The sequence below is a fragment of the Aythya marila genome (assembly GCF_965140915.1).
Source record: "Aythya marila genome assembly, chromosome: 2".
In the NCBI taxonomy this organism is placed as follows: domain Eukaryota; kingdom Metazoa; phylum Chordata; class Aves; order Anseriformes; family Anatidae; genus Aythya; species Aythya marila.
In genome coordinates this window covers 122,422,544-122,435,238 of record NC_139043.1, presented here as the reverse complement: position 1 = coordinate 122,435,238, position 12,695 = coordinate 122,422,544, and the positions used below count along the sequence as shown (strand labels likewise).

The following is a 12,695-nucleotide window of genomic DNA, read 5'->3' as shown; positions in this document are numbered from 1 at the left end:
AGAGAGGTAAATGCATATACAAGTTAGTCATGTGCTGGATTTCAGTTACACCTGAGGATCACATAGCAGGATAGATTGGACTTTATTCATGTTAAAATCACAGCAGTTCTAATCCAATCACAGTCTGTACTGACTGGAGCTGATTCAGTTCCACACCATAGACATCTAGATTTAACTCTCAAAATGTCAGTGTCACTACATGAGGTTGGTTTCTAAGCCTGTGTCTGTCCAGCCACAGTCAGAGGGGAAGCTAGTTTGTATGTTCAGCGAAACATGGGAAGCTATTTGGCAGTCCAAGTGCAGGTCTCCAAGGTCCACTGGCAGTACCATCTTGAATACTATTGCCTGTAATGGCAGACCAGATATTCACATACTGACACCTGAATAGAATCGTAGAATTATCTAGGTTGGAAAAAACCATCAAGATCCTCAAGTCAAATCATCAATCTGACCTACTGAGTTCCATCAGTAAACCGTGCCCCTTACTGCCACATCCACACGTCTCTTAAATTCCTCCTCCAGAATGGGGAGGAATGATGGAGTCCCCTCACAATTTGAGACTGTGTCTTTCTGTCCTATCACTTGTCACCTGAGAAAAGAGACCAACATCCTCCTTGCTGATCAGGTAATTGGTGTTCTTTCTCCTCTATTTTCTAGCACTTTTTACTGAAAATATTTTGAACACCCCCAGATTGGAAGTGTTTCAGTAAGTAATCAAATTTACTGTACATACATGGACTAAAACCTCCCTGGAAGTTCTCCTTTAAGTTGTACTTGGAGGATAACTATTGTACAACTACAAAAGGTACAAAGGAAAAGGTTGAAAGAGCCATATTGGGGAGGGCTTCTTAAGTTTTCATGATTGTGGCTGGGGACTCAACAATCATCACAACAAAACAACACTAGAGATTATATCAGTATCTTCATCTATATTTATCTACAGACACATATATACCTGAATCATTTTCCATTCTTATACATTTATTTAAACCTCAGTGTACTTAATTCCTTAAAAAGGTACAGAAAACATATGAATGTCCTATAATATACAGTTAGAAGGAAAAAAATAAATTTGTGTTCTGAAGCATCAATTGCAGTCGTGAATTTTAACAATATAAACCAATATAATACTGCTGCCTTTGGAAGAGTGACATTGAATTAAGACATCACTTGCAATGCTAAAAATATTTGCTTACTGCTTTTCCTTATGCTTTATGAAAACTGTGCCTGAGTACATAGTGCTATTTTGAGGGAAAACTGGCACAATTTTGGCTTGTAATGCCTTTTTGTTTTGTTTTGTTTTGTTTTGTTTTTTCTTTCTCCTTCTCCTGAAGCTTAATATACCAACATACTCAATAGTGCCCTGTTTCCCTTCCTCTGCTCAGCTGCGCTAAGCAAGATAGGGAAGCTGTCCAGATCCCAGACTTTGCTGTGAAGAACCTGGAGGCAATCTGTACTGCATTTTCAGATAATATGTAGCCTCATTCCCCATCTGCCTTTTTTACATCTTCCCCAGCTTTCTATGAAGATGAAAAGGCAACTGGAAAGAGAAATAAAAGGGAAAAAATGTTTGGGAAAGTGCTTAAAGTTAGGGAAAATTTGATAAGGAAAATATACTGAAAGGAAAGGGACAAGTGAGGCAGTAAAACATAGATGTGAGAAAAACTTTTCTGTGCACAATACATGTACTGTGCTGATTAAGTTAATCAGGGCCAGTTAAAGCTTTGCATGGACACTTCTGGAAACTGTGACACATATATGTGAGCAAATGAACAAACTCTAACAATATTCGGGTCATTTATAGCAAGAACCAATGTGCTTTTCAGCAAGCATGCAACCAATCACATCAGCGCCCTTTCAGAGAAACTTAGGAGCTTAACTTCAGAAGAGCAATTAAAATAATCCATATCTATCATGCTTCACAGCTTAAGATACCTAAAGTTCCTTGGAGACCTAATGTTAGGCTTCTGGGTCAGCTCAGTTGTCATCCTGTCTTTGTTGCACTAATTGCCTAAGATCCTGCCTTTTAGCTAAAGCTGTTTGGGAGATGCAAAACAGGCATGTCTTCAGAGGAACACAGTTTGTGAGGCACACCTTGGCTATGGAAAATTCACAGGATGTTGGGAATCCACCAGGAAACTGGAGACCTGAAATTCAGGCCCTTCTCATCCTGATGATATTTGGAACTCCAGGAGTTGGTGAGAATTCAGGACAGGTGAGAACTCACCTGTCACCAGGCAACGGTGACAAAAGGTTCAGTCTCCCTCTCTTGAGCTACCCTGGGTAAGATCCATATGCTGGGGAGGAGGAGGAGAATAGCAGATCACCTGAAGGGGGTATAGAGTGCTAGCATTCTTGAGACCTTTCAGTTGTCAATTGCCTTGAGTCCTTTCATTGTCAAATGACAATTTGAGGATAAATATATAAACAGTCTGGGAGAAAGCAATGAGACTGAGCACATGACTTTTGTCTCAAAGTATCTGCTTTCCAGAGAAGACTGATTTTAACAGTAGCCCTGACCAAGGTTTCTATATTTGTGTGAGACACACCTAGGGTATCCATTCCCTTGTCACCCACTATAAGCTGTTTCCATTTTCTATTTCCCAGATCCCAGTCCAGGAGAAAAAAATCTCCTGTACAGATTGTAGCTGTCTGATAAAACCTATGAAATTCTATTCCCACAGCATCATAACATTAACTCCCTTTGCTGGTTTTTGCTTTAGAGAAGAAATTCCCCCCCCCCTTCTCCCCCCCCAGCATTCCTCACCACTAAAATGTACAGGAGAAGCCATGTTTAGTCTGTGACTCTTTAGGAAATATCAAGCTCCCATCTGGGCTGCATAATGCATTTTCTGATTACCTGTTAAAGATGTCTTACGACATTGTGTAAATCTTGGTATTGTTACATGACTTGCTAATGTCACTTAACAACCTGTAAGGGAGGCAAGAAAATGGCACTTCAGCTCTGCTCTGAGTTTCATCTATTTGATCAGGTTTCCTTTCTGAGGACCCATGCTTGCAAAGTTTCACAGAGGTATGTTTCTTTATAACTGCAGTTGTAAGGCTAATTGACTTAATATACATAAATATATTCAAACAAAAAATGTACTTAAAATGATGCTTTCAATTTCTTTTTATGACCAAAAAGAGATCTGCTAGCTAGGTAAAGTCAGCTTCAAAATTGTTTGCTATTTAGCTAAAGGCATAAAAATTCCTTTGGGAGGCCTGAACTAAATGAAGCTATAGATTTCAGAGCTGGAGGTTTAATAATTCCCTCTGGTGTATGCTCAAAGGCACAGAGCCCTCTTGGGCAGAGGCTACAGTTTGCCAAATTCATTGGATGAATGCTAAAAAGACCCTGATCCACTCAAACACAGAAACAACTTGTCATTACTTGCACTGTCAATACCTGAAAACATGTGACCTTTGCTGCTGGCAAAGTAACATCTTACAGCCCAAAGGTACATTAAGTGAGCTTAACGTAGAATCAGTTTGACACTAACATTAATCTAGGGCATGTGGACTTAGGAGAATCACAAATCTTCCATTATGGCTTGAAGCAGGTCAAACATCTCCCTTTATAGAAACAGCATTTGAGTTCATGCAGCTTAAGAATATACACATTACTTAAAATAAACATCTCTAAGACATATAAAAGATATTTTAATTAAGTAGCTGCATTCTATCCTGTGTACTTTTTCTCTGGAGTTTTAACAGCACATTATTCCACTTCTCACTAAACTCTTGTTTAGTTTGCCAGTATGAATAAAATTCTACATCCCAGAAATGGCTGCATTTCAATTACGGGTAAAATAATCACTATCATCTTTTTCATATAGTGAAGATATACTCACTATATGAAGACATATCTTATATTGTTATTTAGATAGAAGCCATACACTTTTCAAGCTTGTATTTTAAAACGCTGGTCTATGGAAACATTTTGTTGCTATTCAATACAGACATCAAGAATGCACATAAAAATTTGTTCTACACTGAAAAGCCAGCTTGAAAATGTACACCTTCTCATTCAGCAAATCTTTGCTTAGTGAATAATAAACTTAAAAATTACTCCAATGGCAAAGAAAGGAAGGAAGGAGGGAAGGAGGGAAGGAGGGAAGGAGGGAAGGAGGGAAGGAGGGAAGGAGGGAAGGAAGGAAGGAAGGAAGGAAGGAAGGAAGGAAGGAAGGAAGGAAGGAAGGAAGGAAGGAAGGAAGGAAGGAAGGAAGGAAGGAAGGAAGGAAGGAGGGAAGGAAGGAAGGAAGGAAGGAAGGAAGGAAGGAAGGAAGGAAGGAAGGAAGGAAGGAAGGGAGGGAGGGAGGGAGGGAGGGAGGGAGGGAGGGAGGGAGGGAGGGAGGGAGGGAGGGAGGGAGGAAGAAAGGAAGTGTAGTCCCAAGTATTTTTCTTTTTTCCCCATTATGTCTTTCTGGCCAATAATATTAAGAAAGTAAACAGGATTTTATGTCACCTTGTGTATTAAGTCACTTGTTAATTGCATTCCTGTCAGATACACCAGAGCAAGTCCTCCAGAGGTAAATGGCTAGTTCAGATGTTGTAACAATGGTAATCTAAAAGAAAATGTCTAATGCAGCCTTTAATACCAGTGATTTTATAAGATGGAAGCTATGTTTGTAAAATTGCTTGCCAGATAGCATGAGCTACATACTTTATTACATTCACTGTAACAGTCATGAATCACAGAAGATACAGGAACTTTTTGATATTGGTCTCATGTTAGAACTACTCATTAAATAAAAACACCAGAAATCTTTCAAGAGTCTGAAACCCCCATGAGAACAACCTTGTCTTTGAAATGCTCCTGGGCGGCCTGATCTGGGTGTCCCTGCTTGAGCAGGTAGGGCAGATTGAATGGCCTCTAGAGGTCCATTCCAGCCTCAACCATTTTGTGATTCTGTTCCTGCAGTGGAACAGATCCACTAGGGTCTCTGTAATCACCTTTTCTTCCAACACCCAACAATCACCCCTCTGCTGTTTATTCCAGTTAATATTCTTTGAGTTAATAGTTAGATCTTAGTTGCTGTTGTGTTTCAGCACTATGCTTCACCTTCAGTTCTGTATTACCTCCCTTTATTTTTTCCCAGTTTGTGCTGGGAGTGAGATAAAATATTCAGACAGGGAGAAGAGTATCTTAGCAGAGACCCAGCAGCAAATTTCAGTGCAGCTTTGATCCATTAAACATACATGTATTCCAAAGCTAGTACAACAGCACATGGTAGTGACTAGAAAGGAAACCACAGGAAAAAAAAAAAAATATATATATATATATATATATAAATACTTCTCTTCTTTCATAAGGTTAAAATTCATCAAGATACAGCTGAATATCTTGAGGTGTAAAGGCCATCCGCTATGCTTGTTCTGAGCACCACAAAAGAGTATAGTCTTTCTAGAATATTGAGTATAACCTTAGCATGCAGCTCTGCAAATACTAAAATACTATTTTCCACCTCTGTGACATCATGGCCACTAATTGGTGTATTAATAAATTTCTCTAAATCACAACCTAAATTCAAAGTCCATGTTTACATAGAAAAAATATATTCCCATGTTATCTTCTGGTATTCTGGATAATATCAATAGTTTTGCATAGTTTTAGATATTCAGGAACACACGTTGTACACGATTTTCTTCACTTGGTCCTATTTAGACTTTGAAAAGTTGCAGGGAAGGAAAGAAAAAGTTAATGTGTGCAAGAATCTGAAAATGCTGGTGAAGAATGTTTTTGTTTCAGTTACAATTACAGTGTCATCATATCTTTATTTGCTTTTAATTAGTTGCATGGTTGAACACCGTTACTCAGTCATGTCTCTGGCTATTTATAAATTATAGAATTAATGGCTATAAAGACTTGCTTTGTTAATCAGTGGTCATATTTTATTGCCTTAGGCATCTTAATTTACATCTCACAGGATTTCAGTATCCCATAGAAGCTCTGGACCTAATTGTCTAAGGGTCTGAAAACACCTTCAGTGGGAACCAGCATGGCCTGTAGCTTCCAGGATCAGTTCCTACAGATAAACATGCACACTGTTTGACAGACAGCTTCTGAGGTGTGAAGCCTGGGATTTCTGCATTTATGAGCACCTCATCTCTGCATTATCAAAGTGTTCCATAATCTTAAATGTATGCATTTCCATAGCTCCCCTAGAAGAGAGCAATGGAGATAGCAGAGCAATCTTTTCTCTGTGGCACTGACTTCGACACTGTCATACAGAAGTCCTGACTGGGGCAGGGAGTTGGGACTAAATTCCTCCAAATGCTAGGTTTATAAACTAACTAGTGCACATACTTTCTCATGGCCGTGCAATGCCAAAGAGAGTGGGGTGATGACTTTCTTAAAGAATCTCTCATGTATATTTCATCTCTCATCTGTACACACTCCAATGTATGAAGAGCTGCAAAACTGGCTGGAAACCCATCAGTTTTTCTTCCCCTTGAGGAATAAAGTGTAAAACATGGTTGATTTTTCCCCAGAAGTAATATTGCTCTTACTTCCAACATTTCTTTTAGGTGAGGGATTGCACTTCATTAGTACATAATCTGAACACTTGTCAAGACCAAAACCTACCAGACCTTCATATGACACAGAAAATAGGCCATTTTTTTTTTTTCTTCCATCTGGGAACAGAGGAGAAGGTAGTAATGATTCAACTTAAAGCAACAATGAGCAAAGAAATGTTGTCTTAGATCTGTAAATCTGCAGGGGAACAACAAATGCTGGAAAGTTTTCCCGTTAGTGTTTCTTGGCCCTCATTCAGTAAGCTACTTCATTGCTATGTCAATAGCACGTATACATATATAAACACATGTCCAAGTGCTTTTCTCACTGCAAGTAGATTTAAGCTGTTGCAGATATGTCATTTTTTCTAGATGACCAAAAAAGTTCTCTGTGAAGAAATGTTAATCTTAGCTGTATACTTAACTCAGAAAACATCTGCAGTTTTAATATTACTGTATCTCACCACTGATGTCACATTAGGCAGTTCTGTTTGTTTGCATGGTTTTGGTTTAGCTGTTTTTCTTTTGTCTTTCTGGTCTTAATACATAAAGCCAGGAAAGAGTTTTCCTTGTAGTATTCTATTTTTCCATTCTCTGACTATATCATTACAATCTTAATGATGCCTCCGTAGATGAAGGTCTACTTCCTAATAAAGACATTTTGCATTTTTGCAAGAAAAACAGTAAGATACTTTTGGATCAAGTTACTGGCAGTAGAAATGTGTGGCTGAAAAAAATTTGCAGTCTTCTTAAACATCCATCTGAATGGAAATGTTTGGAAGAGGTGGAGGAAATAATGTCACATATGATTATTTAATAAACTCCACTTTAAAAACATTCCTTATGTGTAATACTCAAAGTATTTTTATCAAACTACAAGTGTTGTATTTTGATGCCCTTGAATAGCACCAGTTCTCCACTGAGGCATAGTACAACTGATATTGGTTGGAAGGAAGTGACTTAGCTCTTACAGGAAAAAAAATAACCTAAATGTGGGAAAAGGTTTATAAATACTTCCAGAGATTGGCATTTTGAAAGCTTGACCTTAAAATCTTAAGAGTACACTTACACAAAGGTTGCTGCCTTCAGTTTGTCACAGACTAGGAGATAAATTTTTAGGATATATTTTTCTCTTGCCCATCTCTCTTATACAGAGTATACTCAGCATAGCAACCTGCTAGTCAGCAAACTGCTGACTGCCTATTCCTCATTAAGGCATGCAGTGCAGAGAAACATGCAGGTAAGAAAAGCGATGAAGCAATGTAATCAGCAGCTGAGAATCTCTTCCACTTAGTAGCAGGAGGAAATGAAGGAGAAAAACTTCATGCTTCCTCTTTGGAGCTCTACTGGTGTGGACTAATTTAATAGGGATGAGCAGCCACAGGGGCAAACAAGTACCTGTTACTTCATACAAGTGACATGTGGTAGTCTATGGATATACTACAAGTGAATCCCAGGATCTTCAACCTCACATGTTCTAAAGCAAAAAATCCAAGTTCATGACTTTCTACAGTTTTCTACAGTATTGATATTTTATCAATATATATATTGATATTAATATACTGTAGAAAACTCCCTCTGGATCTTAATCAATGATATATATAGAAAAAATAGAAATGGTTCATCTGTGAGAAGGAATGGAAAACAAAATGAAAATGACACTCATTTACAAGTCCAGTTCAGAAGTGTGCTGTGGGCAAGAAAGACGCAAAATAAATGAAGGAAATGAGGAAACGAAGGGGCAATGTTGCATCTATCTCATTTTATCTATTGTATCTATTGAGTTAAAAGAAATTTATCCTAATGCATTTAGGGGGAAAGCACCTTATCTTTCAGCTAATAATCCCCTTCTGCATAATCCTCTTTTCCAAACAGAAACTAGACAGCATGAGAGGAAAATGGAGAATGAATACATTTTGTTTCCAAAAGTGGAATATACTAATGAGCTAGATCACTGATGGCAGAATTCACTTGGGAAATGCAAAAAAAAATAATTTAGTACATGCTCCTTAGCATAAAAACTTTGTGTGGGCACATATCTGAATGTGGACATTTATGAACAGGGATGTATAACACACAGACGTACAATGCAGAGAGGTACTCCTGTGTTAGAGGACTTTTTCCCATAGGACTTGCCTATTATGGTAGGTAGTTCCTCGTGGCCTTTTAGGGGCAGAGAAAGAAAGAAAGAAAGAAAGAAAAGGAGATGAAAAAGCTTGACAAGATCCCAGCTAGAGAAAGGCTGCCTGAATACAGATTCAGAATGATGTGGCTGTATCCTGTATAGACAAATGAATATCCTGTATAATATCCCGTACAGACAATGTAGTTTCAGAGCACAGAAGAAGGAACCCTACAAAAAAAGATCACAATTCTGCTGTAAGTTTTCAAGAAGGATGCTCAGCAATGCCTTCTGTTAACAGATCATTAACTGTGGCCTCAGTATACAGGCAGTAAAATGAAGGATGATGTACTGAACTCTCAAAAAACTGTTATTTGCACTTGCTGTACAGCTGTGTTCTCCAGCTTCTTGGTCTCTCCTAACAAGCAATCCTCCACAGTAGCCTATGGGGATTTTCTGAGTTATTCTGCAAGGCTCATCTGACTGTCTAGTGAGCAATTGCAAGATTTTTTGCTTGGAGACACCACTGGTCAGTGCAGGACTCTTGGCCCACAGATCATCGATTCCCTCTCCTAAGCCCTGTAACTTGTAACGAAATGCTGTAACACAAGCTTCTTAGGTTCTTCTTTCAAGATCAAGTTCATTTCAGATTAAGTGAAATCATATTTTCAAGCACTTACACTTCCCCAGAATAAACTGGGATCTAAAAGTCTGTTTGGAACTGGGGCTGGAATATATGTATGTGCACTAATGACACTAAATTTCCCAAAAAAAAACTAACCCCAAAGGTTAAGTTCTCTTCAACTTAATTAGCTGAAGTTGGCTTTTGGAATGTCAGTGGATAATGTGCCAGGAATGTCTTTGCGCTGAGAGTGTCATTAATAGATTATATACATAAGAGACATGATTTTTAAGCTTCAGGTCAAAAAGCCACCTTTTAATTTTTCTTGGAACTTTCCAACCATTTTATCCATGGTGGAAATGATAACACTTTATTTCATAATAAATATTCTGAAGACACTCCTAATGCAGAAAAATATGAATTACATTTATGCAGACTTCACAGTTATAGTTTCATTGTGTGAGACAATGTGACCCTACATCTGTAGAGAAAAAGTATGTTTATAATATTTTCTTGAGAAACCTCTCTACAACAGCACATGGTGTAGCCAATGAAGAGTGAACGTCTAAAGTTTCAGGTTAAATAAACAGTGTCTAGGCTTCTTCTAAAAAATATTAACTATTTGATCTGCAAAATATTGCTTGGAAATCTTCCAATATAAAGTCTTTCATAAGATTATTTCTGATTCTTGTGTTTGGTAGACTGGAAACATCACCAAAATGATCACTCTTCATTTCATTGAATAGAACTAGAAGGCACTGCAAACAAGAATCCAATTCATTTTCTCCAACAAAAGCAAGATCATTCATCTAAATCATGTTATTTCATAACTTCCACTTCTGTAGATATCTAAAGCATGCATTTTCTTGGCCCTAGTCTAGTTAACCTCCTTAAAAGCAACCTAGGAAAAAAATATTTTTAGATAAAGTTGACAGATAACATTGAGCTAGAGAAAATGACTAGCTCAATGGCACAGCACAGCCATGATATCCTGATAAACTGTGTACAAGCAAACAATATATGCATTATATGGGACCTATATGCAGTTATACATCTGGAGAGAAAAAAAAAGCAGGTAGATCATGCCCCAGGAATATGCCTTTATTCTGGAAGCTATGGCTCTGAGAAGGACTTGACAAATACTTCATTGAAAATATTAAAAATAAAATTATTTTTGATAGAAAGATATTTCCTAGTTCAAACAGAGGACTTCTTCAGTATACATTACACAAGAAAGCTAACTGGATGACTAAATAAATTCTTCCGGCTATATAAAAGACTACTATTTAAACATGTAAAATACAAATTAAAACCACAACTCTGGAAGTGGAAGAAGTTTTGGAATATTATTTAGATAGATATAGCTTTTTAAAAAAGAATGATCAGATTAGTAAGTAATCTAAATGATTGAACAATCTTATATTCACCCCAATTGTTACAAAAAGTTATCTAAAGATCTGGTAATAAAAATATTTTGTAATTAAAATACACTGTGAGCTAACATGTCAAACAGTAACTGGTTGCAAACAAAAATTCCATAGAGTCTCATACGTGAAATAAACTTGATGTATACCATCTGTCTTTCATTACTAGTAATGTCTTAATTTTAAATCCAAATTTACCTCTGCCACATATATACCTGCTATAAAATTGTATACATTTGCAAATTATTTAAACACAAATATTATATGAAAATGAGGGGACAAAATAATACAGACAAGGGAAAAAATAATTTTGGAGCACTTTAATCTTCCTGCTCTGTGCTGTGGTATATGGCTTTATATTTTTATTTGTTGAGATGTATGATTTCATATTCTTAACCTAGTGCTATAATCTCCACATCACAAAGCCACCACAGAACTTGCTGTGACTGCCCAATTCCACGTAAAAGTCAGCCAGGTCTTGTGCAGATCTTCAAGTCCACAAGGCTAGTGCAGATCTTTTGGGATTGCTTTGGCAAAGTCACGTAAGACATCTTGCATAGTGTTTTTCTTTACCATGACCAGCTGAACACAGTGAGATTAGCTTTGAGTTTTCATAATCATCAGGTTCACATAAACAAGGAAAATTCCAAACCATTACTTTGTGCTTAATGTATATCTTTCCATGCATGAAAAGTGTGCTTTTATCTTGATATAACTCAAGCCTATCGAATATTCTTTTTCATATGTTCAAGAAAGGCATACATATATATATATATATATATATTTTTTTTTTTTTTCACAGCATATTATTCAAAAACTAGAAAATATGCAAGTCCTGGATGTCTTAAAAATAGAAAGTTAATAGTAGCAAACTTTGGACTGAGAAGCTATCTGTGTAATCATTTGCTAGCTCACTAAAATGTTAAGTGTCCTTGGGTTAGTCTTGAGTCTTTCAAGTTTGGCAGAATAGAACCTCCAGAAGGTTTACTACAGCTTAATTATTGACCTGACATAATACTTAGGCTATGTAGCACATGCTGATGGCTTGTTTGGTTTAATTAATTACTGAGTAAGCATTTTATTTTTGTACCTTGGAAGATTTTCTGCAGTTAATATGCCTTAGTTAATTTTCGTAGCATTGGACAGAAGTCTGTAATGTCTTGCTCAGTGAATTTATTGTAGGTGAAACCTGCAAAAAAGGGAAAACATATTAATAGTTATGGCTACTAGGAATCACACATCTTCGTTGTAACACAAGCTCTGTTCATACTGGATTTAGAATTTGTTTGCAAAACTAAACTCATCTATTCCTATTTGTTTTGTTGAATCACCCTGCAGAACCTAGTTTATCCATGTCTAATTACCTTGATTACAAGTCAGCAAGCTACCATGTTTAAAATAACTGAAACATTAAAGAGCATGCATTCATTTTTAAAAAGAACCTGACTTTGTGTTTTGTTTCTTATTAGATACCTATCAATATGTACCTGCTTTTTCAATGCCTTAATGTAGCTGAGAAAATTTATGGCAGATGTTCTACATGAGCAGGAAACAATAATCATATCCACTAACCACTGTAAAATACATGTATAGAAATGATAAGCTATATTTTATTTAGCTGTCAAAATAAAATGAATGTGCTTTCCCTGTAGAAATATTCTATCACTCTATCAAATTTAACAGAACGTTATCTCTTCAATTTAGATGTAGTCTTACTGTTAGGCTAAAAGAATGTTTACACTTCTAGCCTCAGATCCCAATGGATAGTTCAGATAGCTAGATGTTCGTTTCCACTAAGTACTGTAAATTGTCAGGATATTTTCTGAGAATATTTGTAATATCTTCATAGAATTTTCAGCTTTGGAGGTACTTGTCTTGGCTTTTTAATGTGGTTGTTCATTTATTTGTTCTTTTCTAAATTGAATTACTAATAAATTCACCTATAAAATAACACAAACTTGTGAATTTTGTCTTTAGGCAACTGAGACATAACTACCCATACCTACTA

General features: G+C 36.7%; 1 protein-coding gene across 1 annotated transcript in view; it reads right to left on the bottom strand.

Annotated features, from left to right (window-relative positions):
• SULF1 (sulfatase 1) overlaps positions 1 to 12,695 on the bottom strand; it is a gene marked incomplete at its 3' end in the record, with an annotated part of 95,289 nt that overhangs the window by 58,014 nt on the left and 24,580 nt on the right. The window contains exon 3 of the mRNA XM_082752254.1: positions 11,778 to 11,876. The remainder of the gene's footprint in view (positions 1 to 11,777; positions 11,877 to 12,695) is intronic.